Here is a 26,473-nt window from a genome sequence, read left to right on the forward strand (position 1 = left end):
AAATATGGTAGGGCTTGTTTTTTTTTTTAATATAATTTAGCAAGTAGCAGAAATTCTGACTGTAAAAGATGTTGAATTAGTCCTGTCACCGCCTCTTAGTTGCCGTGCTGCATTGTAATCCATTTCATTTTCATTTTGATTTATAGCATTTTGTGTTCTGCGTGAATGCATTATGCATTCCTGTTAAGCAAAGGACTTGTAATGGAGATATTACTGTGATACACACATGTATGCCCACTGCGGTTATCTGCTGAGCTGGTTTGCTTTTTCACACCTCGCAGTGTATTAATGATGATTTGATGGTAACTGCAGGTAGTTACACCCAGTACAGTTCACCAAAAAAGAAAAAAAAAAAAAACACAATTATTCTTTCACTGATAGTTGGTGACATTATTAAACTGCACCGCATGTTTTGGGTGATAAATGAAATTGAATAGTTGAAATGGACTCACCGTCCTCAGCCTTTCCATTTCAAATAGGTTGCTTCCTAAAATAAGTTGCATCGTCTCAATCAGGATTTGTTTCATCTCTTTTTTGTACTCTACACGTCATTTGGTGCCTATGTTAATTTCCCCAAACCTTAAAAAAATTGAACACATTGCATCTGCTAATGCATAAAGTAACATAGATGCGTTTGAATTGTGGCTTGCCTCTATGTATTTTAACATATTTTATTTTCTATTTTTAAAAGTATTACGAGATACTGTTTCCATTTGCGAAGTCTACCTTCTCGTTCCTCTGAGCCTCCCTCTCTGAAACCTGTGCACGTCTATGCAAAACATACACTAAAAGTGATAACATAATCACTCAAACCCCACGATTCCCTGCTCTATTGGAGCTTGTGACGAGGCATTAATAACAGCGGGCCCGGTGCTTTATTTTTCATAAATTACATATGTCAAAGATAAAACTCCTTTGTTGAATGTCCATAGGTTGGGTTGGGCAGCGGGATAATAAACTTTCACATAATTCCGACGACACCCTTTCTCTGTCATTGCACGAGAGACTTTGAAAGAGACACAATGTCTAATTTAAAATCTATTGTCTTATGAGCATGCAAATCCAACATTCATAGATTAGTTCTGTTTCAACTTTTAATATGCATTTTTCTTGGAAATATGAAATGTGTTTCTCTAGTAAATAAAATCTTGCATAAATTTCAAAACTATACTGGACAGATGATAACTTATGAATTTAACGTTGCGTACCATGTGGGGATTGAGGGATTATTTAAAAACAAAACAAAACACTGTAATAATTACTGTTGTACATATGGTAAAATATTCTGGCGCACTGCAATTTTACAGGACATGTATACCCTGACAGTGACGCTGTGTCCTCCACATACACTCTCAAATTATTCCTGACATTGTTCATGTGTATATTAAACATCTTCAGGCGCTGCAAGCAATTGCTGCTCTGTCTTACAGGATTAAAGCGAATTTGAGTGCAGATGAAATTAGTTTCTTTTATAAAAGAGAAATGAGTCAAACATTTACTTGGTAGAATAGATTCAATCACGCTTTGGTTACTTATTGAAAGATTAAGGGCTTTTCACCTGCTTACATCAAGGAACTTGACTTTGTTACTCCTAGGCAATTAGTTAAAAATCAATACAATTGTGCAATACAGTACAATTTTTGATTGGGTTAAATCTGTAACCTAGCTCAGGCACCTGTTTTCCCTCGAAAGCATTCACTAATCCTTCGATACACCAGTAGCAGATTAAATTGCATTGCTTCTATTGACATTATAAAATGTGTCCCCTCTTATTTGTTTGTATTTGTATAAAACTTCCCTTTTTTTCCTGTCCTCCCACTCCTCCTCCCACTACAGAGGAGACCTGCCTCGTCTACTAACTGACAACAGTGACAGCAAATTATTACACGTCATTACACTTCTTAAATCACAATTTACTCAGCCTCAGCAAATTATTCTCCGGTGGGGTACCAGGGGTAATGGAAACTGTCTTCTCCATTTTACGTCCAGCGCCTCTCCTACTTGGTCAAAACCACATCAAGTGTCTGTCTCTGGAAGTGGCAAAGCAGAAGAATTTCCTTCCCTTCGCCCTTTTCAACGTTGGTCCCCGTGTCCCTTTCTTTCTTCTCCACCCCACCTTTCTCTCCCTTTATTTTGTGCTTTGTTCCCCTCTCTGTTTTCCTGAGGAGACTCCATTGTGTCTCCTCAGGGTGACATTGGTTAGGGCTAAATTAGACATTATATTAGCTTAAGGTGTGACACTTATGTTTCTATTAGATTAGTCTCTAGATGGGGCACTACCGACAGGGCATTGTCGTACCCGGATTCATTTAACTGACAGAGCATAGAGAGATTTTCTATATTCTTTTTGGTAACTTGGTGTTTTTCGTGGAGTTTCCCAACAATCAAAAGCAAATTAAATTATAGCCTCAAACTCTAAGCCATGGAGCCCGTTATCTCATCCAGTTTCTCTGGGCAGTCCATATTTAGTTTGACTTGGGACGAGACAGTTCATGGCCTTCTACGTTGACTTATGGGCTCCACTGCACACTGGCAGTGCTCATGAGTGGAAAGACTAGCCTGGGGGCGTTAGCCTCCAGCCCCCTAGTTAAGGGCACTTTCCTATTTCTTCTTCTTCTTCCTCTTGAGCACCATCTTTTTCTGTGACTTCATCTGTGATCGGTGCCACACTTCATTCCTTCCCCCTCTTCACACTTTCTAATCTCCGCTGACATATTGTCTGTCTCCCGGATTACTTAATCTCATTACTTATTTCCTTTTGTGTTATTGTTGCTCCTTCTTTATGTTCTTCTCACTTTCCTTCTAACTGTTGTTCCAGGCAGCTCCCATATCTTTCCTTCTTGGACACAGTCTAACCAGACAGAGGGCGAAAGCGCTGCCTAACCCACAGTCCTGCCATGTTTAGAACTACTTCTTCCAGACATGTTTCTCGGCTTTGCCCAAAATAATTTGGGGCGGGATGAATGGGTTTTGGCCTGTGTTAAGTGCTCCAAAAGTGTCTAGGGATTTGAGTGGAGAGGTAGTGAGAGATTAAGTGAAGGGGGTGAAATTATAGATAGTGGTGGGAGAGAAGGGTAGAGAATGGAACACTTTACTGCCCGATCTTCCTCCTTCCCTCCCCCTCTTGCTTTACTCTCATCTTTTATACCTTTGCTTAACATCCTGTCCTCCCTTTCTGCCTGTTCCATTATTCCTCCGTGGTAGAATGATGATGAATTGCCTAGCTGCGAGGAAGCAAAATATATCAAGTCCGGGTAGGTTTGGGAATTGGTTAAGTACTTCTGCAGAGCCCTGACCTCATAATCGCTTTGAGCCTGCGAGGACCTCCTGATTTATAAAGTAGCCGTTGATTAATGCCCTTTTAAGTGGACAAGGCAGGCCAAAGACGCAGAGGCCCAACCACTCAGACATGAATAGCACTTGTAAAAAACTGTGTGTGTGTGTGTGTCTGTGTCAGTGCGTGTTTAAGGCAGACGCTGTGGCAGAGGCAGACGGAATAGCATGCAGCCAGTGTGTGAGTTTAGCAGTAAAGGTAATTGTGGCAGCAGCAGATTCTCGCCAGTCAAATCTCGCTGGCTATAAATCATTGCCGTTTGGCCTCCCTTTGACACCAATTGCTGCATGTCCCCAAAGCCTGTCTAAAGCCTCTGTAGGTCAGCAGCGAGCTCTTTAAATGCGTCTTGTCAGACAGACGAGCAAGGTGGGTAGCTGCCGTTGCAACGGATAAGTGGTGGTACAAATACAACCGTTTAAAAATGTAACATGATACAAAAAAGACACTACCTGGCATAATGAGTTTGGGACATGAATGGATAAATGTGCAATATGCAGTATATAACAGAAAATATACAATATCAACAGAAACCTAGCATGGAGCTCCCCAGCGCTAGCTTCAACGTGACGAGTGCTATGCTTGTGATACCTGAAGAAATGGGCAGAGAATTAATATTACTCATTTTTTGATATTTTTGTTGCTCTCCTGAGAAGTTTACTTGGTGCAGAGCATGTAGGACGTGCAAACAGAAGCTTGTGCCTCCAAAGCCCTCAAGGAGGCAAAGGGAGGAAAACTACTAGGGGGTAAAAGGAAATATAGCTAATCTGGAAGATCAATAACACACATTCATGATGTTCATCATGGACATCTTCATGATGAACGTCCAGCCATTAAAACGGCAAAAAAAATAAATAACATATAATAGAGCACCTGTAACCGTTAGCTGGGTGATGTGACAGCCACTGCTAGTAACTAGTTATTCATTGTAGTTTTTTAATTCATTTCAGTATAACATTAAATAGTTGAAAGACGAGAATACACATAAAAGCTAACATTCAATCCAGATTAACTATGAATGCAACATGTATGTTTTGTTATTTTAACTTCTTCTAAAGGCCTCTCAGTCCCTTTTCGTTTGGAGTCCTTAATATATATTTAATGATGATATCATGGAATGAGCTGATACCTGTAGGTCAGGTCATGAGATGTCATTCAGGGGTCAGAGAGGCATATCTGTGCCTACTCCACTACAAGTCCCTGGACAAAGACACCCTGTGATCTCATTAGGTGACTCTAATTAGACAGTGTCACTTTTCATTTCAGAGACACTATCTCAGGCAGTAATTCTGCTCGACTCTCTCTCCCGCTCTTATTTCTGTGCGAGACTGGGGACCGTGTGAGTTCTAATTGAATGATGGCTGATTAATTTATGGAATATTAATTGGAGAAATTGGAAGGTGGGAAGTGACAGGTACGTACAGGTGAGTGTAGAATTTTAGAAGTGCTGGAATATTTAAATATCTTAAAGTGTGTCTTTACCCTCTGTGATTTTTATATCCTGATGCAAATACGTTAAATGCAGCTTTTCCATCACATGAACATCCGCACTTTCAATTCTTTGTTATTGTCCGTGCAGGCAAAGCTGAATAAAACAGGTATGTTATTTATTCAGATAGATACACAATGTTGACCATGTTCCACTCCACTAGAGTATGGTGCACCGACCTGATGAGGTGACATTTTGAAATCTATTTTTCTCAGGGTAAAAGTTTCTCCTCCTTGTCTCTTTCACAGCGCTGTGTTCTGAGATTGACAGCTTGCTCTCCGGGTTCTAGTGGAGGGTTTGAAAGGAAATTTGCTCCAGCGAGTTCTTTCCTCCCCTTGCTTCACCTGCGGCAAGCGAGATGGCCTGGCGTGTGGTAGAGACGCGGCGAACAGAGGCGAGGAGGGGGGTGTGGGGGGCTGGGTACGAGACATCGCCTTGCAGTGGAAATGGCAGTGTCAATTAAATATCACTTTCAATTTCCTTGTTTTATGATCCCCAGGCTACTAAGCACCAATAATCCCCCCTCGGCAGGCCCTCCTACCTTGTCTTGAGGAAGATTGATTACACTTGTCGCCTCCTATAAAAAAGACATTTACATGAAAATAAGAAAACAACTTCTTTGTTTGCATGGAAGTGAATCAGGGAAAAAAGCAATTCCCAATTTGATTTTCATACAAAGGCGAGCCAAGATAACAATCTCATGGCGTCTCATCTGAGTGAGTTTTGGAGGTAGAGCAAAGAGCGGGGTGGTGGGGGGGAGACGTATGTAGATTGAATAAAGCTGGCAAATTATTTTCATGCAGCGTTGATGGATGTTGTCTTCACTCACACAATGAAGATGTCTCAGATTCTGGCGCAGAGATGGCTTTCGACATGTGTGTTACAATGCAGTGTGTTTCGTATATTCCTGCTTTGAAGAGTAATCAAATATTAGACGCAAATCGAAAAAAAAAAAGACAAAAGTTTGACAAGGAACATTTCAGTAATATCTGTTTCATTTCTGTGAACAGATGAAAGGTTCAGAGTTTGCATGTTAGACAGATAAGTTGTTTAATATGTGCGCCATGCCTTTCTGTGTCGTTGTCTTGAACGAGTGTTATTTTTATTTATTTGCTGTCTGTTGCCTCTTTGGGATAGTAATTGTAAAAATAATGTAAATAATAATGTACTGTAAATACAATCAGCACACGAGTGTGTGCATTCCTGCATTCATATCATTAGCACCGTCTCCAAATTGTCTCCGAATTCATGTTTTTATTTATCCTATATTACCTTATATCACTTAGCTGTAGCTGTTTAACTATATCATCAGCATGAAAATGAGCTTATAGATGTTCACAATTCATCAGCCATAACATATCATTTACACTTTGTCGAAGTACTGAAATACAAAAAAAACAAACAAAAAAAAAACTATCATTACTGAGCAGTGAATCAATTTTGTCTCATCCAGATAGATGCAGTAAATAAACATGGTGTTGTGAAAAGGCAAACTTTAAATGTATGTGTGAGCATTTATTGTAACATGAAAAACAATACTTTGCTTTAGGAATCTTATTTGCCAGCATAACCTCAGAATAAAACCTCCAGAGTACCTGATACAATAGAAACTACTCTCTGTACAGTCGGTCGTAAAGAGGGCAGGGACGTTGTAAACCATTTATACAAAATTATGGCGGCCACTTAATCTTTCTCCAATGACCAGCTGGAATCTGTACCTCTCCGTGTAAAAACAAGCTTTACAGAGTAATATATGGCAACAACTTCTACTTTCCTTCAGGAGCAGCAACTACCGCAGCGCACGATGTTACACAATAGGCAGTTAATATTGTGCTGTTACTACTGTGCCACCTCCAACCAGTGCCCATGTTTGGTTGCAGACTTGCCTGTGATAATGTGGGTACAGAGAAGCAGCTGAGTTGTGACTCGAGTGGTGCACTATATGTGCTTTCCTGCAAAAATGTCCTATTATTGCATAATGTAAGGGAATATAAATTGTGTGGCTTTAGCTGAGGTTTGCACGGTCTGCTCCCAAATCACAAAATCAACCATTTTGATGTAAACAAAAACAAACAATATTAAAAAATCGTATTTAATGACTTTTGTATATTTTGGAAATTCAAATATGCATCAAATCAACATTCAGTCCAGTGAGGTCTCTACAAAGTTTTCAATGGATAAGTCTTGTAAGTCAATGAGTTCTACGAATGTAACTGGTTTAGCTGCAGAAACTACAAAATACCAGCACACAGACACACACACACACACAACAGGTCTAGGTCTGTGCCTTCTTGCAGATTATCAAATTTAGTGGCTCTGACAATAAAAGAAAGAGGTGAAACATAACAAGGCAGTGGTGAATCGGCGCAGTCCAGTATCGCTCCCTCTCTTAATTCTCTCATACAGGGAAACAAGCTGTATTACATGTCAGAAGAACAGACAGTTTTCTCACTGTTTGTCATTTGAGCACAAGTTGGGAAGTTAATTAATTATGGGATAAGAAATGCTTTTTGTAATTTGATGTAGCCGTGTTCTTGTACAGTCATCTCAAACACGGTAACATTATTTTTCACACAACACTGCCTTGCAGTGGCCACTTCTGAGGAGACCAGCCTAGCAAACACGCTTTCTTTTTGTTTTTAAAGATGATTTCTCTGGCGGTGAGAGAGAAAAAGAAACACAAAGATGATAGGATAACAATGGTGGGAAAAGGGACGGACACAGAAAAGTAGACAGGTGGCAAAGTAGAGACGGGGTAAAGAAAAGGGGAGGTGTGATGTGGTGGGGGTCAAAGAGAGAAAAAAGGGATTACAATGGCTATTATCAGATAGGGCAACCATAGGTATTTCTCAAACAATGGCAGGAGCAGCTGATATGTCCATGCATATATGGTAAACAGTGAAGAGAGATTAGTTTAAACCAAATCTCCTCTGTGCACCTTTAAGTCTTTTGTCAGTGCCACAGAGGCTGTGTAGCAACCGGGTATGTTGAGCATGTTTACACAAAGCATAAGAGCATCGGTGTCCAATAATTCGTGTCTCACATGGTCTTTCACTACTTGAACAAGGTCAGAGCGGCAACATGAACAAGTGAGCCTCCACACACACACACAGACACACAGTCATATCTGGGCTTTGAACAGTGCCGTATTGTGCGACTCTGTGTGTGTGCCGAGATAAGCTAGGCCGCTAATGCCGAGCATAAGACACTAATAAACAAACAGTGTTTAAATTGGCCTGAAAGGAACCAGTGATGCGTAGGAAGCAACCCCGGAGCTTCAATGGCTTAATCTGCCTTCTTCTCACTCCAGTTTTTCACATTCTCACAACAGATTAGGTTGTAAATGGACAGAGGAAGAAGGGATCGGGATGCGTGCGACACGGGAACTTTCCACCCTCGCGCTAATTTGTGGTATTTTGCTGATTAGCTGTCTGGATGGGACCAGTGTGTGACAGTTAAGTAATATTTTCTGTGAGCACGTCTGACATGTGTGTCCAACTTCAGTCAAAAGTCTTTAAGTAGCCACCATGCTGTGCCACCCCAAATGTCTTGAATGAAAGGCGTGCAGGGTCAAAAGATCTTTGCTTTCTGTGTGGGTTCTTCTGCTAATTATTAGATGAATTGAAAGCTGAGTTTTACATGTTAGGGTCTATAAAAACATGTTGTGTCTAAACCCTGGGTAGTGCCACAAATACGTGTTCTGGCAATTTTACTGAAATTTGTTTCTGTTTTTTCTGAATTACAACACAAGGGGCTGCAAAATATTTATCATGCTAATCAGAAACTATCTAAGATCCACAAGGATGATAAGAAAAAGATACTGCATAAGCATTAAAGTATTAAATAATATGTATGCAAATCTGTATGGTATAGCTAATAGAGGTCCACATTACCGAGCAATCATATGCAATAGGCAATGTCTCTTGCATACCTCATAAATTCATTATAAATTTGATTTTGTTTTTCTTTTCTTTATGTTGGAAGGCACGCTTGTGTTACAATAGACAGTCTAAGCTGACACACTTGTGTGCCGGTATCTCTGTGGGATGTACAGCAGTGTTACTGACTTAGTGGCAACTAGAGGGCAGACATGACCATTTGTCTTCATTGTGAAATGTGTGTCTGCGTTTGGGTCGTCAACATGTGTGTTGTGCACATGTGCGAATGTGTGGCCTGCTGCAAACGTCTAATTCAATTACTTTTGCTCATCCCAAGAAAAAAATGAAAAAAAAAAAAGTTTTGTGTTTTAAGAGTATTTGCATTGAGTTTTTATTTTTTGGGTATACTTGACTTTAAAGGAACATGGACATCATGGTTTTGTATGTCACACATAATTCTGACAAATGCTTAAACCTAAAGAGTATAAAGCAAAAGCATTTACAAGTAAAGCCACTAAGTTGTCATTTTTCTATGGTGTACTACCAGATTCCAGCAGAGTGTCACAACAGTGCAGAACTCTTAGAGTCATGTGTTGAAATGTATTAGTCATTGTGCCAGTGGAGGACGCGCAGGGGGAGAAAAACCACGGCCCTTCCGGAGAACGATTCATCAGGTTTTTCCCAGAGCCCTCCCGGGTCAAGTTTTTATGGCGCCTGTTTGGTTTCCAAATGCTCTTTTCTCTCACCCCCTCTCAGCCACGCTATAGTGTCCAAACTTGTCTACATTTGCTTCTCGTGTTTTTGTGCATGGTAGATGTCCTTTTAAAAAGGCCGATCTCAAATAAGTCTTTATTCTTGTTTTGTTGGCTCATATTCTCTGTTTTCATGAACTCTGGCCCCAGCCATGGCAACAGCTAGAAAAATGTTAACATTGATTGACAGGATTAAAAAAGGCCCCCTTCCCTGGTACGCATTTCAAACACTTTGGGAACAATGGTGCTTGGTGTGATTGAATTAATGAGGTATTGCCGACTGTCAAAAGAGCACACATACTTTACATAAACCTGATTATCTTTGCATGGCAGAAATAGAAGAAAAGGGGGAAGCAAGGGAGAGGGGAGGAGGATAGAGGGAGGAGGGAGGAACGAGAAGGGTGAGAGAGATTTGGATTTTAGTGGGCATCTCCCAAATAATAATAATAAAAAAAAAAATAGGCATCAAAGTGTGTGCTGGTTGGTGGGGGAAGACTTGATGCTCACAAAAAGTGGTGATGCTCTGGCTTGGGCTTGCCTTGCCCTCACCCCCATGCATGTGCTCTGCTTAGCATAAACCAACCATAGGGGCTTTAACAAATCTATTCAAGGAACATGGGGCCCCAGAACAACATAGTTTTTCACAAGCCACCACTCCCAAGTAAGACTTTTTTCTTTTTTTCCTTTTTTTTTAAGCAAGGCAACCATTGTTCCACTTGAACCGCGCACAGATTTCATCGTCTCCCCGACCTCAAGCCCCAGGAAAAGGAGCAGCGGTGCCCTTAGTGAACTCATGAAGTGACACCCCGGAGTGACTGCCAAGAGTCTCACTAATTCTACCAAGCTATTGAGACAGGAAAATGGAGTGGAGGAGCGGAGGGAGGGATAGATTGTGGGAGGGAAGGAGAGTGAAGGGAAGGATAGCGGTGCTCTGACTGAAATGCTCACCAGATCAGCAAAGTGAACCCTCTGAAACGTGAGCTAATTCTCTATTTAATCCTTTTAGCTGCTTTTTCTCCCCCTCTCTATCTATGTCACTTCTGTCCTCGCTCAACCCCCTCCCTCCATCCCTTCATCCCTCTCTCTTTTTACTCTTTCTCCTTCCTTTCGTCTTCCGTAAAAAAAAAAGTCTTTTTTTGAGGGAAGTGTCAGCAAAAGTTCTTGTCGAGCAGCAGAAGAAGAGGCAGGAGAGGACGAGCCTTCTAGGAATGATTCGGTGTGTATGCGTGTGTGTGTGTGTGTGCGTCTCGGTTTGTAAACGTTGGCTAAGTGAAGGTGGTGAGTGTGAAGAGAGCTGACTGTGTAGGCTGCTCCCTTTCTTCGTTTTTTTTTTCCTCTTCAAGAAAGCTCTGACAGCTGCAGTTTGATTTCTCGGGTTGTCAAAAGTCATCTTTGTTAGTTCGCTCTCGCCAGTGAATGGCAGTGGATTAGAAAAAGAGGCGTGTTCGCACATCAAGCTGTAGGTGGGCTTTGCCGCGAGTGGTTTCCATAAAGAAAAAGGGAAAATCTCATAACATTACTCCAGGGGCCTCTGAAAGGAAAAGGAAAATCACACATTACTCCAGAGGCCCCCATTGTCTTACCTACTAAACCCAAGCATATCAAATGCCTACAGATCCCTTCCCTCCTGCTTCTGAACTCGTAGCTGAGAGCCTGCATAGAAAGATACAAATTGTCTCTCGTGCTGTGAGGTTGCTGGAACATAAATTGAGGGGAGCGTCATTGTTGTCAGTGAGTAATATACTTAGCATTATTCATAAAGAAGAGGAGAAGATTAAAAGGTGGCTGGTATTGAAAAAGAGGTACTTGACTGTTAAGATGACACAGGGAGTTACATATGGCCTCATGTAGGCTTTTTTTTTTTTTTTTGTTGCAGTCGTCATAAATATATATATATATATGTGTATAGATACATATGTATCCCAAGGGTATAATACAATAATCCACTCTACACGTCTTTGTACTGATATAAACAAAACAAATGACAGACACAATAATATATCACGATCAGATCTGTTGCTAGCTGGTGAAAATTACAGTTCTTACCACCCGACTTTTGTGGTGTTTTGGTTTTCACATTCACAATGACAAAGTGTTAACGTTGATGACTTTGTTTTTATTCATTACTTTCTATATATTCCTGATTTTTTGTTTGTTTGTTTGTTTTCTTCTACATGATTTTGCACATGGCAACTGACCAAATTCATTTTTTTTTCTCTCCTTTTAAAACCGACATTTGAGATTTTGAATCAGAAGAGGTAAGTTCGCTTAGTGTAAACGTGAAGGAGTGAGAAGTGAGGAATTTGATTTATTATGCCTTAATGAGAAAGTTAATAAAATGGTGGTTAACCAGTTTTGTTGGGCCTGACTCTTCTGTGTTCAAACATGTGTTGAAGGTATGGTTTCCAGCACAGTCAGCTGCTTGCGTGAAAGCAGCTTCACTCAGAAGGGTTTGAAAGGCTAATCTAGTTTTTGGCAGCTCTTTTCTTGCCCCCCTCCACCCTCTCTTCGCCTCATCTATCCACTCCTTTAGCTCCCATGTGTCCTTCCCTTAAGCTCTCAGGAGAGCTAGTGGAGAAAACACTGGGTTAATTTAACCATATTTACTAGTGAGGATTCGCCCAACAATAAAGCTCCACAGTGAGTCACAACTCATTCAAGACTCGTATCTGAGTGATCCTCAGATATTGGCTTACCATTAGCAATAAAAGCGTAGTGCAGCACTCAGAGCTTGCTTCTATTATCTATATTATCTTCTACACTCTAAATGACTCAAACATCTTATCCTCGACTAACCGCAGCCTTTTCTTCGGGCTGTCATAGGAGTCAGCACTAAATTAAGCAGAGGGCTGAGCAACAACCCCTTGACTTTTATTGAGGCCAGGGTCTAATTGTAATTCACAGGACCAGACCTTTTGTGTCAGTGAGTGCTTCATTTGCAGTTTGCAGTTTGCATGAACCCCGGAGACATTAACTCCGTCCCCTTCTCCATTCATTACAATGCTATTAGTCTCTGCGAATTGATCAATATATCATGTATAGAACATCTTGAATGTGGACGTCTGGCTCCTTTGTGAGCCCAGAGATAATGGTTTCCCCATTCAAGCTGGCTTGTAGGAACATGGAGATAAAGCAAGGCAGGGAAGAGTTATACCGCTTACAGCTATGGAGAGGGAGCTATCTCATCCAGATTATAAGTGGGTGAACTTAAAACGCATAAAAAGGGACAGTTTATTGTGTGGAGGAGAGCAGCTCTGGAGGAGGGTGTAAAGATCTGAAAGACTCAAACTGGCACCTTTTATTCTCCTCAGGCGTTCAGGAGGGAAGAAATCATCCATCCATTCTCCTTAGCACAGCTTGATAGAGCTGCGCACAGTGTGATGCAATGCCAGGCACCACAGGAAAAAAATGAAGTCAACAACGTACAGGAAAAAAAAAAAAAAAACTTAATCACATTAAGAGTTTTGATTACACTTTATTTTAATGTTATAGTTATGTCGACCACACAACCATAATACCTAATATAATGATTAAAAGTCAAACTATGTTCAGTTCAATCACTTCTGTCAAAAACACATGTTGTGATTCTCCCTGTTTTTGTTATCCAATCTATTTCTTTTTGAATAATTGGCATATTTTTCAGTGACATTAGTTGTAACAATTTTTAAACAAACAAACAAACAAACTAAGTAATATAGGTATGTAATCTCAAAGTGCTTCGCATTAACAGCATCAAATAAGCCACATAACCTTTACTATGAGACTGAGAGTTTAGGCCAACAACGGCTAACACTCTATCTCCCTTTGTTTTACACTGAGCTGCTGTACATTCTCTGGTTAGCCAAATGTGAGAGACTGAGTGATCTACAACAATTCAGAAAAGTATCTAGGGGTCTTTTCCCAGCAGGACATTGTATTGTCACAGGGTGGTCAGTGTTATTCACTTGACCTCTCAGTGGCCATACCTGATTAGTATATTTTGGGCGATGCACTTGCACAAATACCAGTCCAGTCCAGAGAAAACGCTGCTAAATTAGGTGGAATCATGAAAGACAAAACTGGTGCTAAGTGACGAGGCATTGGGAAGCCAAAAGAGTCAGCTCTCATTGCTGCGCTGAGCCAAATGATCTGGCTCACTAAAAACCCTTGTTTACAGCCAGCTAACCATTTTTTGGGGGGGATGTTTTGGGGAGCTGGCAAACCAACTAGGTGGTGCATTACTGTGCAGCTAATGACAGGTTAATGTTACATGTCTCACAAGTGCCAGTATGTGAAAGTACTATCAGGCAAACACTGGTGGTATACACTTTCAATGTGAACCGAAATATCCGGAGTAGAGTCAAATGTGACACCCGAATACCGAGCAGTCATCTGTCAGCAACACTCATTCTCAAGTGGCCAACAGTCTACATGTGTTATCTTGTCATAAAACACACACACCGCATGCAAACACAGAGTGTAAGAATCTTATTCTCATCATATTTCCTTTGAAGTACATCCTCTCGCTACTCTCTGCTGTCGGGCCTTACAGATAGACTGTGTATTGCGGCACCTCTAGAGAAAGCAGACACAGAAGAAGGTCCTTGATAACATTTGTTGTTGGGCAATGAGATTTGGTTCCTTTAGAGAATCCCTAGAGGGCAGTAGTACAAATGTTTTATATTCAGAGAAGACTTGCCTCTGCCTGTGATAAGCAGCTGTGATCCAATTCGCTTGTTGGAGAGTGGCAAGGGTTTTTAAAAAGAAGGAGAGGCTACTCAGACAAACTGCAGTGGAGGCCTCCCTCTCAGACACTGAGGGGCTAAAGAAAAACTTCTTTTGTCTGCATGAGATGAAGGAACTGCAGTCTCTAAATACCCCCGATAATATAGATTAATGGGGCATTAACGTGAGCCAAATGCATGTTAGCGTCAACATGTAGGAGTTAAGAAGGTTTTAGGGGTTTAACCCTGAAGCACTTCACTGTGACTGAGAGCAAACTAGTGGATTTTAGAGCATTTGCAATTTACTTTAACATATTTAGGCCTTTAGGCCGCTTCTATAATGAAAAAATAAAAATTTTAAGTAAATTAAGGAATACTTGTGATTTTTTTCCTTTCTATTCCTAAATCAATCAAATTAAATCAATGCAGTGGGCAATTCAGTCAAGGATGGATTCTTTTTTTATTTTTACTTGCCACTGTTTTTCATGTCAACATAACATGCAATACGATTCTGATGTATGACAAAGCATTTGGAAAACATCTCCTCAGGTAGCGGATGCAGCAATATCGCAGAAGCAAAGTCACATGTTGTCCCTTTTTGCTGTTACTTGATATTTACAGCAGCACTTGGACCTAATCGATTGATGTAAATGCATCTCTCCTGGTAAAACTCTCTCCTCCTGTGGAAGTTAACCAGTGCGCAGAGCTGTCAGACACACGGGACAGAAGCCAGTTCATGTTAGCTATCCTTCCTCTACATTACACTGCAGAGTTTTGACCTTTAAGAGACGTTGGCAGAAAAAGTCATGCATTCTCACATCCCCACGCAGGTGGATGTATGTGAAGAGGGCAGACGGAGACAAACTCCCATTGTCCTTTCTGAGGCGCTTTCGCAAACACAAACACACCAACATGCACAAACACACACACACACACACACACACACACACACACACACACACACACACACACTGCTTCTAATAGCCGTGGAGTCTGGGTTTGAATTCACTCTGCGGTGCACTGTTTAAATGAGCCTTAATTTAGCATCCTGCTGGCTCAATTGGGATTGTAATAGAACACATTGCACCTTGTCCTGCAACAGAAGCTCCCTCTCCCTCCGTCTCCCACTCTCAGGGCCTCTCTCTCTCTGTCTCTCTCTCTCTTTGAGTCCTGGGAGAATTGATTTTTCCAAATGCGGGGGAACAAATCAAAGGACAGAATGATTGTGTTGCAAAGAGAAACGGTAGACATGGCATTGTAATCAATTTGACTATTAACTAACCAATGTTTTCCTTCGCTCTACAAGAATTTTTTAGACTTATTATGTAATGAGTTAGCAACACATTACTGTGTAGTAATTACACACTTGATAAACAAATGCAGGTACACTAAATTGGAGAAGCCTTTGTCAAGAAGTGAGCTGTGAAACGAGTATCAGCATTAAAGGTATCATGACAAAATTGGATGCCGGGGTATTGGTGTAATCACAACCAGCAGTTCCTGCTCTGTAATGAATCAAGACTACTGTACTTACTCATCCCTTTAATAAGTCATGTAGGGTCCTACAGCATTTCTGTTTCATTAAATCTCTCTCCCCATGAGCTGCAATTAAATACAATTAAACCATACCAGCTACCTCCTATTCGAAGAATTACTTTATTTTAACATAATTCAGACACAGTGAAGACAGCTGGCCGGATACAGGTACTGCATCTGTGTTAGGTAGGTCGAATGTAAATATGAGTTAGTGAATCAAGTCATATTAAAGCGCTGTGGTGCAACGTGCCCTTAAAATAAAAAAAGAGAAGCAATTTTCCACACCAACTGCCCTTCTAATATACCTCGCGATAAGTTTTGTTTCTTTTAATCTGGTCAAATTGAACATCTGTTAGAAGTCTGATTCTCAACTTACAAGTGCAACCGTCTTAAGCAAACAGCTAGCATTGCTATTGCTGCCTTTTTCCCTTTCTAGCATTGCTAGAACTGGGTGTTTGGAGGAGCTCTCAAACATTTGTTTGGAGAACTATTTTTTTGCTATGAAGTTTCGTTACTTCCTGTCCCACTCATTTTTCCTGATGTTTATCTTGTGTGGGTAAAAACATGCACTGAAACAATATATTTATTCCAGATGTTGGCCAAACTGGATACATCAGAGAATAATCATGGGTCTTCTGAGGGTGCCCTGTGGTGTCTGGAAACAAAATGTTGTTAGTGGGGGCCTTTGGGTCGTATGGGTTAAGGGGAGGGGCCTCTATTAATCAGGCTTGTTCCAGTGCATCCCACAGACACTTAATCAGTTTGGGATCTAGTGAATCTAGCGAGGCCAGGTCAGGTTTTTTTTTTTTTACTTGTTCCTAAACTGTTGGGAATGGCTGCTGCCATCAAGGGAGTGTCATTGCTATGGGGTGGAGGTGCCTGGTCTGTCATGAATGCCAGGTCCAAACGTTTCCCAGTAGAACAATGAATTGTAACAGGAAGATCAATGCCATTTACTTCTCCTGCCAGTGGTCACAATGATGTGGCTAGTTATGTATATGGTCTGTGAGAAGAACAAGAAGTCCTGCATTAGTCGGTTTGGGATTATGTGACAAATGGGACGCTAACCGTAAAACAGCAGAAGAACTTCAAGCGCTCCAAGTACTGATTTGATTTTTTTTTTGTATCTACATGGTACTCTATAACAATATGATGAATAAAAAATGTTAATAGTATTTAGTTTGGATGCATCTTTACTTTAAATTTATCACACACTGCTGTAGATGTACAGTGGAACACGCTTTTTATTTGTTTGCCTCAAAAACAAACAGCAACACCACCCCTCCTCCTTTGCTCCCCTCTCACAATATATCCATCCTCTAGCGTCAAAAAGGAGCTCACCTTGACAGCCCCTCCAGTCACCCTGTTCTAAGTGGATGATTAAAAAGAAATGGAGGGGTTTTACTGGGGGCTGGTATGCGTGGCATCCCAAGAGTCCTTGCTCCAAGCTAGCCAAGCAGAGCGAGCTACAGCTGTCCTCCAAACAAGCCCACCATCCTTTATTTATTTCTGCTGAAATATTGATGCATGTTATGAAAGGTTTAAAATAATGTGTCTGCCTTTTTCCCTTTCACCAGCACACTGTTTTCTAATGCATAAATAATTCTTCCCTTGGACACTACGCGGGCACTGGGTCCCTCACATTAGGTCGGGTGTATCCACTGTATCACATTCTTTCTGCCTGAGAGAAAATACCCATCCCTTGTAATTTCCTACACTTATACAATCGGCGATGACAGTAAATAATTGATGTATGAATTTAGGGCTGAAACTCCAACACAATATGACTTCATGTCAAGGGTTAGTCCCTGCAGATTTGAAGCCAAATCATCTCACAAAATGGATTATTCCTCTCCACAAAAGGGTATCCTTTTTTTTTTTTTAGTTCTTGCTTTTTATTCCTCCCTCCATTGTTGCCCCCCCAACCTCCCCACCCTCTTCATTCTCATCCACCCTCTTGACAGAGGAAACAGTCCTGAATCTAGCAACCTTCTTGATGAGGTCTTGCCTTGCATGGCTGGTGATAACTGAGCGATTTGGCCCATTATTAGTCAAGGATATGTTTTGTTTTTGAACGCAAATGGGTTTTTCGCACTGACATGAACTCGTTTTTGATTGCGCCTGGCGAAGGAGTATGAGACGGACGCGGCGCAGGGAGCGCCCTCTCACTTCTCATCTCCGTATCTGTGTTGAGATGTACAATTACGCCCACAAATTTGCTGGCCAGATCCATTTGTGAGATAAGAAAGTGAGGGAGAAGAGATGAAAGGTGAACGAGGTAGAATGGTAATTTCACTCTGCATGCTTCAATTAACACGTTATGGCAAGTGCAACGGCTTTCGGCGCTGAGCGGTTCAAACACATCTCCCTGTACTGCTGTGGTATAACATGAGGTGCACAAGAGTCTTGCAACAACATAATATGAACATTGAGCTCAGCTCAGAGGTAGTAACAGGGGATCTTGGAGGAAATCTAAACCTGGTGATTTAGAATGTTTCAGTAGACGAATGTGCATGAATACTGACATAAATATTTTTTCACATATTTAAATGGCAGAATATTTCTTTTTCCAAATCCCAACATTCCACAAATTATTGCTTGCAGAAACTACACGTAGGATGATTTACAAATATGTTGGAACAGTTATATATCAGATCTCCTGCCAGCAGTTTTTTCAACTCCGTTGACTGCTCATTCCATTTTGGATTATTTCCAGTTGCCATTTGGTTTGGTTTGGCATTTAAAAGCTTATGGTTTGGGTAAATGAGGTCCATTCAAAAAGTTAAAATAAGTAAAAAAAAAAAAAGTAAGACTTATCTTCTACCGCACTCTTCACAGCACGAGTGCACACAATGTTTAAGCAACAAGCACAATACAACCAACGCAAGTGACAATTTAAAAGGTGAAACAGGTGAACAACTAAAGTCGGGTAAAAGCCTGCCTGAAAAGGTGGGTTTTCAATTTGGACTTAAAAGACTGTTCTGAGGGGGCAGTTCTTCAGTCCAGGGGGAGCCTTGGAGCTACCACCTCGAAGGCTCTGGTCCTGGGAATCACTAGGAGATGCTGGACTGCGGATCTAAGGGAGCAGCTGGAGGAGGTCGATGAGTTCTGCGATGTATAGTGAAGCTTGCTCCATAGACAAGGGTTACGACTTTAAAGTGAATCTTGAATTGGACCGGGAGCCAATGCAGAGAGGCTAGGATGGGGGTGACGTGGCAAAACTACCAAAACGAGATACCAGGTTCTCACAAACGTCTGCAACAAGCATTTCCGTAATTTTTTTAGGTGACCATGGTGATGGGTGCTGCCCTAGGAGAATTCTACATAAGCTTATTCACACAATACACAAATTCTGTGGTCACAAGACACCCACTTTTGTGTTTTCCGTTTATTATTTCATGTTATAGATAAGTTAATAAGAAACTGAAATATCTATACAATAACAACAGTAGGCTTCCAGACCTGCTCATTTGGCACTGAAGCCTTCTCTGACACTCTGAAAATTTGAACGAAACACCATTAGATGTTGTTGATTTTGGGGATAAGTTCTGATCTATAACATTGTTAAATCTAATAAATATATTTAATATGTGAAGAAATCTTTTCATAAGTGTAGCATCCATTTGTACGATAAAGGAAACCAGAATGAAGAGGGTCCATCTTGGTGAACCCAATGAATTCAGCAGATGACATATGGTTACTGCACTTATAGTTCCCTGCCTGGCAATATTGGCTGACTGTGTTTAAAGCAACTACACAGAAAAAAAAACATAAATCATTAGATATAACTAAAGTCCATCAACCTAACCTTTCATGGGAGGCCAAAGTTAAGAGGCTTGAACTGTTTGACAAAAATGTCAGCCACATCAACTCATACATTCTTCAGGGGGGGAAAAAAAAGCAAAACCTGCTGCGGATTGTCGTGGTGGTGGTGGTAATGAGAGAGTGAAAGGGACATATATTGTTTTGATATGAGATGGTCATTCAGCATTGCCTCAAGGGCATTCTCCAGACATTTATCATGAACAGAAATGACCCCAGGACCTGGCCTGACCTCTGCGAAGCTGCTGGATCAATGGCATCCTCGCCTTTTTTCCCTTCTTCCTCCTTTCTGCGGCACCGCCTACGAAAACAAGAAAGTGCTTGGGGCTACACAGACGCTCTGGCCACCACCCCCCTCTTGAAATTGTGTTAATGTGCATGTGTGTGTGTGTGTCCAGGCCCGCGAGTGTACCCTTGACCACCTTGCACTGTAATCACCGCATACAGCTGCCACCTGCCTCTTTCTCTCATTCCGCCCAGCCTTCTTTTTCTCACCCCCTCCCACGCTATAAGTGGTATGATCTCAACAGTGGATCCTAATGTCTCTTGCCATGATTAATCTGATAAATAATAAATATATCAATCTAGCCTCTCGACAAGGACTAATTCTAACCAGCAGGAAGGCACAAGCCCCCTTTAACTGCTGCCTGTAGCTGCCAAATTAATTATTTAATGATTAATTCTTTAGGAAATGGGAAAGTTTTGATTAATACTGTCCAGGCATCTGTCTTCAGTTGTTTGATGTATGTCAGAGAATTCAACCCTCGCTGTCTCACTGTCCGACCTCTTGTGTGCACACAGAAAATACACATGCACACACAAACATGCACACACACACACGCGCACTCACACAGCAAGGGTTAGAAGAGAGACGTTCTGGCTCTTATGAACGAAGCCAGAGGCTACTGTCACTGAGATCAGATGCTGAATATCTCACAATAAATTACAGCTGGATCTCAGAGGCCTTCATCCTTGAACCTTGAACATGTCAGCTTTGGATAACACCCCACCCACCCACCAACTGCTCTGTGTGTGTGTGTGTGCGCGCGCGCATGGCAGTAGATTTGAGTGAGTTTCCGACCCTATTTACTAATGGAAACCTCTGAGGCTCCTGAGTTGCTATACATTTTTAATGATGTCAAATTGGCATTTCGCTCCGCTGTTTGCTGTTCAAAGGGAGGGGGGGGGAAAGAATGTTGAATCAAACACAAAAGTAATAAATTATGTGTAGACACAATAAAGAAAAAAAGAAATGCCTGTCTTACATGGAGAGTGTTCGGATTGTATCTTGGACATTAATGAATGGAATATTGCAACATTTGCTATATTCACTCCCGTCACTTGAGTAATTACAGCATTCGAGTACAAGTAAATTAGTATGGCAGTAAGTGAGTCTAATGATAGATAACTGTTAGATGCAACTGACTGCTAATGTTTTATGGATATAACGTTGGTACAAATTTGAACAATGTTAGTAGGGTGTAAATGATAGCATTAATCAATATGTATTATTATGAAATTTGTACCATTTGTACTGGAACTGTTTCGAATTCCTGCAAACTGCTTTTCCTCACTAAGTTCCGAAAATAGTGTAAGGTACTTGCTGACACTTCATAGATATTTCATAGTTTGTGTTTCACTTTGCTGGAGGAACCAGTGACACTTGTCATCGTAGATGCCAACCAGCACATCTTAAGCCACTCAAAAACCTTCAGAATCACCTCTCACCAACTGATTCTGTGAGATTTTGGAAACCCTGAGAGCTGTCACACCTGCGGCAATGGTGCACTGCATCTAAAGTTGCAAATGTTCCCATCTTCTTCTGTGTTTGACTTAGAAGCAGGAGTATGACGTGATCAGGTCAAGAGCTAATTCTGATCTCTGAGTGAAACACTGCTGTTTTTGTATTTATTTGAAATTTTTAAATGGGTAATTTCAATATTACAGTACATTAAATGCATGCACTAGCTACGATGCCAGTTAAAAATGTTTATGATTAAGCAAATGTTGGTTTCAAACCTTAAAATTAACCTAGAATTGAAAAGAAAAAAAAAACTTTTCAAGTGCAAGGAAGCAATATGTCACTCTCATTTCATTCATCTCTCCTTGTTTTTAATCATGAGATGACTCCCCTTCCCCTCTCACCCTTTACTAAAAGGCAACCTGCCCTCAGGGTGAGGAGAGGAGACCTGCCTTTAATAGGGCCAACAACCTGACAAATCTCGCCCTGTCTTCAACAATATATCTTCACACTCAGACAAACAGACACACGCCTATATAGACATAAATACCCATGCTGGCAATGGAACCACAAACACAACAATCGCAGACACACTCAAACACTAAAAATGAATGTTTGCTGGCGAGAAAGACAGGAGGCCGGCAACTTGCCGTCAGATTGACAGACTGCATTGTCCGAGCGAGCTTTGGTGGTTGTAACAAGCATCAGGACATTAGAGCAAACAAAAGCAGGATTGGGAGTGTCATCAATCAATCGGCTGACAGTTGACTTCAGTCTGTTTGTCCCACACTCTGCATAATAAGTGATTGGATCTCAGCTAATTAGATATTGGGTAATCAATCATTGCCAACAAGGCACTTGGCTGGCCGAGGGGACTCTCCCTTTGCGTGTGCCTGTTGTCATGAAATAAATTAGAAATAAAAATTATTTAGTGCCAGCCAAAAGGTAATTCCCACCAGTGAGCCGTCCAACCGCTGCCTTTGTGCAAAAGAGACACATGGAGAGATGGCGAGGGGGTGGGGGGTCTCATGTCCTAACCAATTACTGAAATATTCAGTTGAGGAATTTACATAATAAATGAAGCAATGAAATATTGATATATTTGCTCGGAATGATGTTTTACTCTGCATAAACATGCATCTAACAATATGTCCTCACAGAAGCAAGCAGCGGATTTCATATACAGGACAACACTAGCAAACATAATTCACCGACGTGCATAGTTAGATGGTGATGTCACGTTTATATATTAATAAATATCCAAAAAATGTATGTGTCATTTAACTAGAGAGCTGTCTAGTCACAGAATGGCATTTACACCAACATTTCATACAGCTAAAGAATATTTTAAATATCCACTTTAAATGCATTTAAACTTTAAACAAGTTAAAAACTAACTTTTGCTCATAACTCATCCTCTTTTGACTGGAGCAGATGGCGTGATATCCGGTAGCCATCCCTGTCCCCAATTTCTTCAAAATCACATTTGGAACTCAACCAAGGGCGACCTGCGCCCACGAAACGCGCGCAGCATTTGTAGTGCCACAGTTCGTTCTCACTTCCTGTCTTTGTGCTGTCAAAATGTCTCCCTCATGCTTTTTCTTTCAGAGCCTAGCCCGAGACTCTGGCGGTACAATGTTTGCTCCTCTTACTGTTTTTTTTTTTTCTTTTCTATCCATCCTCAGGTAGCCGCTGTTATATGCGCGGAGTCTCCGGTAGCGCAGAGAAGACACAAAACATGCAGTTGGGGAAATCATGAGACACGACAGAGAATGAAAGAAGGAGGGAGGAAAGAGAGGAGCTAGCGCGGAAACAAGTATGTGACAGAAAAGTACAAGCGAAGAGGGGGGGGGGGTGACTAGAAAGAGGGAACAAATGAGGAAATGAATGATAGTGAAAGAGAGAGGGCCGCGGCTCGAGATGGTGGAAACGCTCTTTTATTTATTTATTTTCACACAAAGCCGCAATGTAAGTAAGTAAAGCAGCCAGCTGGGCCTCAGTCTCTCAGCAGTGTGTCGGAGCTTGTCACTGCCACTGCCACCGAGACAGCTACAAGTTTACAACAGCTGCCGACTAATGTTTGATCAGTGATAAAATATGCCGGGGTGACAACACCATGCTGCCCATGCATTTGTGGGGGCCTTCTGCATTAAAGATTCAGTGCCTGGCAAGTATAGACGGCCCTGATGGTCTCAGTGCTGCTACCGCTGCTCCCCATGCGCGCAACTCCCCCCCCCTCCAACCCTCCGAAGGTACACCCGGGGACGGAGGCAACTTCACAAGATGTCAGAAACTATCTCTGCTTTGTGTTCACCGGGTGAAGCCGCCCTCCACGTCAGCTTTTGTAGCCGAAGACCACTGCTGAGAGTCCTTCAGCGCCGCACAGGCGGAGAGGAGGGTTTCAGCCGCACAGACGACTGACACGATGAGAGGAGATACAAGAAAAGCTTTCATTGAGCAGTTTCGCAATCACGCTTGATTGTGAGGAAATATGTATGCCAAAACTTTTTTGAACTTAAATAAGCTCACAAAATAGAAAATGACATCCTACTGGTTTCCATGCCCATTCATTTAAAAAAAAACAAAAAAAAACTACTTTAAATCTCTGATCATATTGTATTTTAAGGCATACGGGGTTGTTTAATCATCGACTCTGGCGCAAGGCATTTTCGTCCTTTCTTTTCGGAGGCATTTCTAGCTGTCTGGTTGTCTGTTTGTTCGCGGTGAAGCCAACAACGTGGGCATGCCAAGGAGAGTCTCCTGGTAAATGTCAACTGTCAGAGAATTGAGGCCTCCTCATCAATCGCCCTGCCACGGCGCTCTGGGCAACGGAACCCCTCCGAGGAACACCAGAGAGATAGAGGGGGCAAAGGAAAGAGAACACAATGGCGGTGAATGGGAGGGAATGACTGAAGGAAGTCATGGTCAAAAATGAGAGAGAAAGAGAATATGGATGAATCAGATTTCCCTTCCCCTGTGACAAGGTCCTCTGACAGTTTCGTTGCTGGCAGTCTGAGCAGTCGGCTATGATTGCCAGAGTGCATTAGAGGCCCTGTGTGTAATTTGACATCTCAATATTGAAATAGTAATGCATCCTCACACAGCATAAATTGCCACCTAGTAATTGGATTCCAGACATGCGGTGCAGAGAACCGAGATGTCCTTGCAAGCTTGATAACGCTGTGTCATGGCGGCTGGTGAGAGAGCTACAAAGGAAATAAATAAATGATGCAGGGTTCGCAACGTGGAAATAATTCAACCGTCAATAAATTGTTAAATCTAAAACGTTTTAGACGCCAAAATCAAGTTGTCGACACACACCTGCGCACAAAGCACGATCCGCTCTTTTGTTTCTCCTCGTTCGGTCGCACCTTCTCGCCTACCTAAATAATTCAGTCCAAGTGAGAATCGGCATATCTTACAGGATACTTAACATGCCAAAAAGAGCAACAGACAAGGGACAGGAGGCCCGGCTTCAATTAGGTCTTTTGTCACAGACAATACGGCGACAAATTCATTTTGTTACGACGCCCGCTGCATTGTGAGCCATCAATTTTGTACCTGGCGCGGTCCTCCGCCCTTCCTCCGTTTTTTTTTTTTCTTGTTTCACTAATGCCGTTGACGTCTGTGCCCACTCCCTTTCCCTGCCTCATTTTATCGTTACACCATTAGCCCCAGGTATCAGGTGTTTGTGGGTGCGTGTGTTTACACGAGTGTGTGTGCGCGCGCGAATGCGCATGAGTCCACAGCCCTGGGTATTGTGTTACTCGGGATCAAGTGACGGTGGAGCCTCGAAAAGAGCCGGCTATTCTTCAGGGTCGCTGAGATACCGCTGGCTAATTGGATGAGGTGTAAGTCAAGCCAACGGGCCTCATACTTTGATGTGACACACTGGAGGGGGGAGGAAAGAAAAAAGAGAGACGGCGACGTAGAGGTGCCGCACACACGTCAGCGTTTGCTCCAAAAGAAAACCCTTTGTAGCAGCTTCCACCTGTTCGTACTGCACACGCCCATGCAAATGGCGGCGATCCACTTCGTTTATGGCAGCTCATTAATACTGCAGGCAGTTCTTTGGTTTCCTTATGTTTGGCTACTTGCTTTTCATTTGCTCCTCCTTGTTTGTTTGCTGTTTCATTGTATACAGGAAATGTTGGAGGTAATCAACCAAGGCTGGCAATTCGTTTTCCACTTGTGATGAAAAATTTATTTGTTCATTTGTTTTATTCTAAACGTTTCGGCCTCACCGAGGGGAGGGGGAGGGACGGAAATTGTAAATGGGCAGACGATTGACAGTTTTGAGAGATGATGAGTCTAAAGGTTAAAAGAGCACAATTGTAATTTTGTTATTTTGATTTTGTTTTTTAATAAGCAAAGACGAAATGTAAAAAAACTCAAATTTTCTCAAAAGTTGTGGGGAGAGGGAACAATTTCATATTTCATATTATTAAAAGCACCCTGAATGCCCTGTAACATTGGGTTACATTAATATTTGAAGAAAAACTAGACTTGTGGGATGTTTGGAGTTGTGAAATAAAATGATTAACACATAAAAGAATATTTAAAAGTTAACAGCACCAAATCATGTTCCACATTAATGATACTCCCAATGTGTTCACATTACTGTAGATTGATGACTATTTAGAGGCCAATAGATTGTGGCTTGTAGCTACACATGCAAACGGAATAACAGTAAAATTGCCAATCGAATAGATATCGTCAAAAATGCTTCTTTCAGCCCTATGACATGAACTTTGACTCTTCAGATTTTCTCCCTGGATAAAATTTGATTTCCATTAGTACAAAGTACAAAGAACTGTGGTTGAGTGTGCTACTGTGGTTTGGGAATCTTACTACAGTGCCTACGATGGCTCTTCGTCCACCTTGTCAAGGCCCAACCATACAACATAGTTGCAAGTTATCGCCAATTTTCCAGTCCCGTCACAGCAGTTCACTTCCAAAATGTCCCTGCAGAGGAGAAACCAGCGAGATGTCTGGTTGAACGCAATGGAGGAGGACTGCAGCGGGGCCTTTTGTGACACGGTATCACCGGATACGTAAAAGACGGAGCTTGTCGCTGACCCTCAGTCTTCTGGCCTAAAGAGTTAGAAAAAAAGAGGCGGCGAGAAAAAATGAAAAGATGGAGTGGAGGGGAGAAAGGGTACGTGAGGGGTGAAGTTACAGCAACAGCTGGTGTATCCCGGGATCCTGGCCAGGATGTTGA

Source organism: Mugil cephalus, chromosome 11 (genome assembly GCF_022458985.1).
Source record: "Mugil cephalus isolate CIBA_MC_2020 chromosome 11, CIBA_Mcephalus_1.1, whole genome shotgun sequence".
Classification (NCBI taxonomy): domain Eukaryota; kingdom Metazoa; phylum Chordata; class Actinopteri; order Mugiliformes; family Mugilidae; genus Mugil; species Mugil cephalus.